This window comes from Athene cunicularia (genome assembly GCF_003259725.1).
Source record: "Athene cunicularia isolate RWA chromosome 20 unlocalized genomic scaffold, athCun1 chr20_part1, whole genome shotgun sequence".
NCBI lineage: Eukaryota > Metazoa > Chordata > Aves > Strigiformes > Strigidae > Athene > Athene cunicularia.
The window spans coordinates 1527154-1534513 of NW_020799125.1; the positions used below are offsets into that span (position 1 = coordinate 1527154).

Consider the following 7360-nt stretch of genomic DNA (forward strand, 5'->3'; position numbering starts at 1 on the left):
ACAGTGGATCCCTCTGAGAAAGGACAATGGGACTTGCCCCACTGTGAGTAACACTGACTTTTCTCCTTGATTTCCTTTTTGGGATTGCATCATTCCTCTCCTCTGAGGCTGAGCTGCTGCCCAGTCTCAGTCCAGCAGCTGAGAGTTTACGAGGGGGTAGGGAAAGCGCTGGCACGTCCCAGCACTAATCACACATTAGCACCTTACGATAATTATCAAAGCTGATTCCAAAGGAATCCTCTTTGGAGACAGAAGGTCCTTGGCCTGCCCTCTGCTCTGCAAAAGGCACGAGGTCCCGCTTGTGCAAACACAGCCATCACCAGCAGTAAAATGAAATGAAATCCGGAATGTGACGTTATATTGCATGAAGCAGGTAGCTAGATGTTATCACTGAGACAGAACAAATTCCTGTTGTTACCGCAGGAATCGGGAAACGTTTGTAGATACATATAAAAATTCTGTCTGAACGAATTCTGCGATCGTCTGACGGTTTGCGCGTGCACCTCAGAGCTGGTGGCAGGATCTTGCTAATACGGGTTTGCGCAGCTGCACCCCGTGTAGCTGCAAAAACCCAGAGACCAATTCTGTGTGTGATTTTTTTTTATTATTATTTTATTTAAATGTACTGATACCTGAAATTCTTTTGTACTCCAAGTACCACTAGAAACAAGACACCAAAGGCAAAGCAGAGGCACCCTAGCATGAACAGAGGATTCCTGCTCCGCAGAAGGTGTGCTGGACTGCACTCTGATCTCACGTAGCTGGGATGAACTTCATAGATTTGGCCTCTTTATTTTCTTTATTGTTTTCACTGACAGTCTAAGACTTTCAGTATAAAGGCTGCGATGTGCTAAGATTGTCACAACGTGGAAGGGCAGGAAAGCGTCCGGTCTGGAGTTTGATGGAGTTTCCATTATAAAATGAATGAAGAAAGCTCGTCAAATGCTTGGGACCCTTCACACCAGTAGCAGACTGGTGTGCACTTGGGTATGCATGAGACCACCAAGGCGGGGAAGGATGCTCAGATACCCGGATCCAGGACTCAGAAGAAGTGTGATGTGTTCCTAACTCGCCCACAGATTTCTTATACAGGTTCAGGCAAGTCATTCAGCTCCTCTTTTTCCTTCAAGTCTTGTAAAATCATGATATTTTCCTTCCTGGCATCTGCCAAAGCCCCGATGGAGGGTGGAATGACAATCCCAGGCACCACTGGAGTGGGGGTCTCTGGGAGCACCCGTGTTATTTGCTTGTAACAACAAATCAATTTATTTTTGTGATTCTCTGAGGAGAAAGAAATCGTTCAGGCAGGTAGGCTCTAGGTTTCAAAGGGGACCCTCATTTCAAAATACTGTGTGCTAGACTAAGGCAGAGCTTCCTATGAGAGACAGGCTTTGTTAAATCCGTAAATCTCCCGTTTGAGCCTGTTGTTGTTGCAAAGGGTTAACAGACACTGCAAAACATTTCTAGGATGAAGTGCTAAGATTTAGTGTACTGAATTAATTCTTAAATTAGAACAGGGGATTTGCACATGATTTCTAAGGGAAATTATCTTCTGGGTAAAATTAATACAGGAGATGTTTCAACATCTGGGATGGCATTATTATGAGCAATGATTACCCAGACATTGCCAAAAGAAAGAGATCACAGTAGACTCTTTCTTTCCCTAACCAAAATAAGCTAGTCACCCTGAAGGAAGAAGACTATTTGCAGAAGCACTGGCTTATTTGGAAATGCACAAGAAGAAGTAAATTCTACATGAAAAAAAAAAAAAAAAGCTGCAAGCTTTGCTAATGGACAGTTGGGAAACAGAACTGCAGACAGCGAAGGTACCTTTTATACGTGGGCTCCGGGCGTCAGTCTGTCTCGCCTTTGAGCTCTTCATCCAAAAAAAAAAAGTGCTTAACGTGGTGCTACAGCTGTCCAGGTGTTTCACGTTTGGAGGTTAAAGAGGAAACACACTGGCAGATGTGACCTGGAAAACCCCAAAAAGGGATGGTTGGTCTCTCCGCTCCCCACCCAGACCCCACAAAATTCATCCAAGCGCCGCGTCTTCCTCCAGCTGGTTTTTCCCTGCCTGAAATGTAAGTAGGGCAGAGAGTAAAGCCAAAGCAAGACCTGCTGGAGTTGTTTTGTCAAAACAATCACACCAGGAGGAGCTTATAAATATTTATTTTGCTTCAGAGTGTTGAATTTTGTCAAGAAAAGAGGAGGGCGCTTGAGTGGGGAAAAAAAGAAGACCGGTGGCAACCCAGCCCCTGCTTCCTTTCATAGGAAAAAAAACACCGATGTTTAATTTAAAAGAGCATAAATATAAGAGAAATGCCTCTTTACTTTCATGTTAGTAGCCGGCTATTAAATTACATCACAAGTGCTACGTGTGGGACTAGGCGAGTGCATGGTTATTTCTGTCTTCTAAACCCGAGTGCAAGTCTCAAGATAATTACTTTGGATCCAAGTGTAATTACCAACTGATCTGCAGGCACATACACAGTAGTGACATCCATTCAAGGCAGCATTAGAGCCTGATGATAGCACAGCATCATTAACACAGCTTAGCACTTCCACACATGGCTACGGGCCACGGTTTTGCTCGGGAAAACGCTCCCGGTTTGGTGACGGAGTCGGGAGATCTCATCAAAAGTCACCTGAGATCCTGCCCCCGGTCATCGCGTCCGCGGGTATGTGTGAACAAATCAGGGCAGACAATAACAAACATGATATCTTAATAATGGGAAATTAAGCTGGAACAGATTTTCTTTTTTCCAAGATGTATCTCCTTGTTTAGGTATTTCTGCAACCTGCTCTTTTTTTGGGGGGTATTTTTTTCATCCAAAGCGCTGAACCCCCTGAGAAGGAGGGAGCTGAGTCCCGCTGCCATCCCTGGGGTCACTACCTTTTTGTTTAGCTCTTTTCTGTTTTACTGTGACAGCATCATGCTCAGGTTTTGGAATATTTTCTCTGGAGCTCACAACTCATCTGTCTCCTTTTGGAAGACAATGGGTATAGGGATTTTCTTTTCTTCGTCCTTTTATCTTTTTCTTTTTTTTTTTTTTTTTTTTTTTTCCAAGGCTGCAAGCATCACAGTGAACAACCCATTTATTCTGATGGTCATGAAATCTTTCTCTAAACCTCCAAGAAGGTCAGAGAAAATCTACAGAGAAAAAGAGAAAAAAAAAAAAAATCCTCCTTTCTTTCGAAAATTGCCTGGTTTGTTACCACACCTTCCGAGCAATACAACACTCCAAAGACAACGCAGTAGACCAGTGTTAGAAATTAAGACGTATTAAAGAAAAACAAAATACATTTTTTTTTTAAAGTTAGTGTTTTCAGGTACCTTTAGTTATGTCCGTTCTAGCTCATAAATGCGAACAAATGAAAAGATGACAAAACACACCTCGAGATAATTTCCCGTTAGAAGTATGGGACATAAGATTATACAAATAAGCAGGAAAATATCTCCCAGCTCCTGTGGGTAACAATATATTCACACAGAGCTCAGGTTCAGTGATGTTAAAGTGAGATTGACAGGGTAGCAAACCCCTGAAGGAGGTTTTTCCATTTTGGGCAGTCCTGCTAAACCATACTTGATGCTTTGAATGAGCTCAGTTGCACAGAGACATCTTCTTTTTTTTTTTTTTTTTCCCCCCCTGGTTTTGCTTATATGCTGGTTTTATCAGAGCAACTCCGCAGATGTCAGCGAGACACATTTTGTTTTCAGTTACATCAGTGTAAATCACAACTGATCTAGTGAACTCAGAGATACCCACTTTACAGTGATATCTGTGACATTAAGAGTTTGGTGCCATGGTATTATGACAGCTTAAAGCCCCTCCATGAAGAAACAAAGTCAGGCTCGGCACTGTCCTGGAACGCATTACAAAGCATGTTTGTTATTGCAAAGAAGACAGCATTTGCCTTGGCTGTGAAAAAGAAACCCAGATCTATAACAGCTAAGATTTCATCTCTCCCATTTATCCAATGAGATTTCCGATCCTCTTGCACAGATACCCTGCTGCTAACATAGCAGTCAAGATCAGAGCACTTAATCAATCATTCACTGGGGACAAATATGCGTAATCTAAATTAGAACAAACCAAGGCATATTTTATATGACAGCCGTACAGATTTTTAAGAAAAAGCATTGGCAAGAAAATTGCATGAAAACAAAATTGTCTTCTGTTTATGCTTAAAGCGGCAGGTTTCCCAAAAGCTTCTGCAGAACTAGGTAGCATGGAATATAGAGGGGCAAATTCTGCTCTCACTGCTTTCACTTCCACGTTTTCATTAATAAACTACGGCTGCATTTGGCCCCTCTGGCTCTGAGGCGGAAAGCCTGCTCTGCAGACCTCAGTATGATGTAGAGTCCTTCTTAAAATCCTTTCATATTTTATGATGACTGTGGATTCTCTTATGATCAGTGTTGGTTCAGCCTCTCATGAATCAAAAATCAACTCGTGGCATGCATCTTAGAGCAACCTATTTGTCTGCAGGTAGCAAAGGCAAGTGGCACTTTGAAGAATAAAAACCTTCTGCCTTCAGAACGAAGCCCAGGCTGCATGGGAGGCTGGAGCACGAGCCAGCATCTTAGACCTCCTATTCAGGCTCAGCTCTAGGCGTGCTGGGCGACCTTGTGTTCCTCCCTTTTCCTCTGGATGAGATATTTATCCATGATAATAAAATACAGGATTCTCCAACTACAACTCATGGTTTACTCTGTCGTATCAACTTGCACAAGCTCCCTTGGGGAAAAAAAAATAATCAGAGGCATTAAAAGGAATAAAAAAACTGAAGCCACACAACTTTCATCAGAGGTCAAGGCCCATGTTGCCTGGACTCTGCAGGGTGAGATCTCCACAGAGGAGCATCCTGGTGATGCCTCTGAGAGTAGGTGACGTCACAGCCCACATCACCCACCGGTTTTGGGTACCCTTCACCGTCGGGTACGACGCCAAAGAAGCAGCAGGAAGGCTTGAGCCCAGCCAAGCCCCTAACGGGGCAGCCAGCGCTGCCTCCTGAAAGGAGGACTTCTGAAAAACGCTGAAAATAGCTGCGCAAACATCTCTTCCCCACGTCCCTCTGCAGAGTGGGCTCTAAATAGTTACTCTTAGTTCTGCCTCTGCTTCTCCAGAAGGAGCAAACGCTCCCACAGAAGTTCACACATCCCCGAAACCTCCCGTGGGGAGCGGGTTGCAGTTTATTGCCATGTTTTGGGACTTTTAAATAAGCCTTTCAGTCCCGGTACAAAAGCAGGTCTGATCTGGCGTGCAGCAGGGTTCATTTTCTCTCCTCTGACTCTTAGCTTTGGAGGGACTTGTGAGGTTTTTCGGGGACAACTGTCAAGATGTCAAATTCTTCTACCAAGCAGCTTGCTGAGGCGAGGCATTGCCATCGCTGCCACTGACACTGGCAGGTTTGATCAAACTGGTTAGGGAGTTGTTGGTAGAATCAAGGACCCAGTATTGCTTGAATTAAAGGCACTGGTGAATACCCCAGAAGTGCCTGGGAGAATAGAGTCAGGGCAATACTGAGGTCTTTGTAAAACTTTCTCTTGGGTGTCTAAGCAGGAATTTATTTGCCTACTTGCTTATTTTTGCATCCAAAGGTTAGATATGGATTTCATGAAGATGTCTGAGCAGGAGAACTAAGTCTCAGTTTCAAAGATCAGAGCTGAATGTGAAGTTTCTTTATGCTTAAGGACAAAACAAATCCTTCATTTTGGTCTAAGTCCATCTCAGCGTTGAGAGAAACCCTTGCTTCTCTGAAGCCTCCTGGAGTTAAACCCCAAAGTGCAGGTACTTCCCTGTTAGCACAGACACTGTAAAAATGTGAAAATCCTGGCTCTCTTTTGTCTCCAGTAAATGAAAAAACCTCTGCCCCTTCCTATCCAAAACTCATATATTTTTAAAAGTGCTGACTTCTTCCTTGTTTGCATCAGTTTCAGCCCGCCAGCTCTTGACAGCTCCAATCAAACGTCTGTCCAAGGCTAGATGGCCCAAGCAACTGGCATGGTGGAGGCACGGTTTGGAGAGGTGGGAGCACTCTGGTTAGCATCGCATCGTGGATTCACCAGCCTGATTTATTAGGTACCACTGGCAGCCCAGGGGACTGGGATGCACTGGTCCAAACTGACACCATCTCCCTGGAAAAAAAAAAAAAAAGAAAGAAAAAACAAAACAAACCAAAAACCCAAACAAACAAACAAAAAACAGCCAACAAAACACCATGTCCTTGGCAGTGGTGGGCCTTTACCTGATTGTCCTCCCTCTGTTTTGTGGAGTGTTTATGCAGGCTGGAGCCAACTATCCAAAGCAGAGAGGAAAAAAAAAAAAAAAAAAGGCTCTGCAGGTACCATCAGCCTGGGAGCAAAGCTCCCCCTTCTCAGCACCCATACGATTTCCAGAAATCACTTTGAATTACATTTTAAACTTAGATGCTCAGTTAATTCCCCCGCAATTCCCTGCTAAAGCACCTCAATGTGTGGCCTGGCTTATTCTTTTTAAATTAGCTTTAATTTTTTTTTTTTTTTTAATTCTCGAGTTTTGACTCAGGGACTTGAATGGGAGGCTGCTGGGTGAAGGTGCACGAGGGTGGACCAGAGCATCTAAACCGAGGCCCCCAAACACGAGCGTTTTCCCCTCAACCTCCCCGCACCACTGGGAATAATAATTCCTCGCAGGGCTGTTGCGCAGCTTGATTCATTAAGGCTTATGAAGTGCTTTTTAGCTCCGGCACTGGAAGGCTCTGCACAAGTTATTTTGGACTGCTCAGGTGTTAGGAGGAGAGGCACCGCAGAAGGAATAGAAATAAATCGAGAAACTGCCCCTCTCTGCCATCCAGCCCCTGCCCCCCCACTGTTCTCCATCACTGTTGGTGTCAAACAGTTAATTTACAAGCCCAGCACTTTACAAAGCCCCTGGAGCACCAATTGTCCCTTTCTCATGCAACATCAGCTCCTCAAAAAAAAAGCCAGCTGAGTCTCCCAGTGTCACCCCGCTCCTGCCCTTCCCAAGGCAACTTCAGGCCCGGTCCAAAACCGCCTGGATCTTTCTTTTCGGACAAGTCAGATCCAACATCCACCCCCTTGCAGCATGATGCTGAAAGCACACAACTAACCCCGGGGTGCTGGGTGCTGGGTGCTGGGGCTTTGAAATGTGCCATTCGCCTGGCCGGGGGGGCAATCTCCCGTTGGTGACGGTGACCCAGAGACCCCACCCGAGCCACCACCCACGAGCATCCCCACCAGAGCCCCAAAGGACCAGGGCCGGGCTCAGAGCCTGGCAGGACAAACCAGGAGAGCGATAGGTAAAGAAACAGGTTTGTGGCTTGGGAAGCTAAAAGGCGGGGCATCTCTCACATGGCT

The 7360-nt window shown here is 45.0% G+C and overlaps 1 long non-coding RNA gene across 1 annotated transcript in view; it reads left to right on the plus strand.

Annotated features, from left to right (window-relative positions):
* Nucleotides 1–6254: 6254 nt before the first annotated feature.
* LOC113487452 overlaps nucleotides 6255–7360 on the plus strand; it is a 1433-nt gene continuing 327 nt past the window's right edge. The window contains exon 1 of the long non-coding RNA XR_003399790.1: nucleotides 6255–7302. This is a non-coding gene — a long non-coding RNA (uncharacterized LOC113487452). The remainder of the gene's footprint in view (nucleotides 7303–7360) is intronic.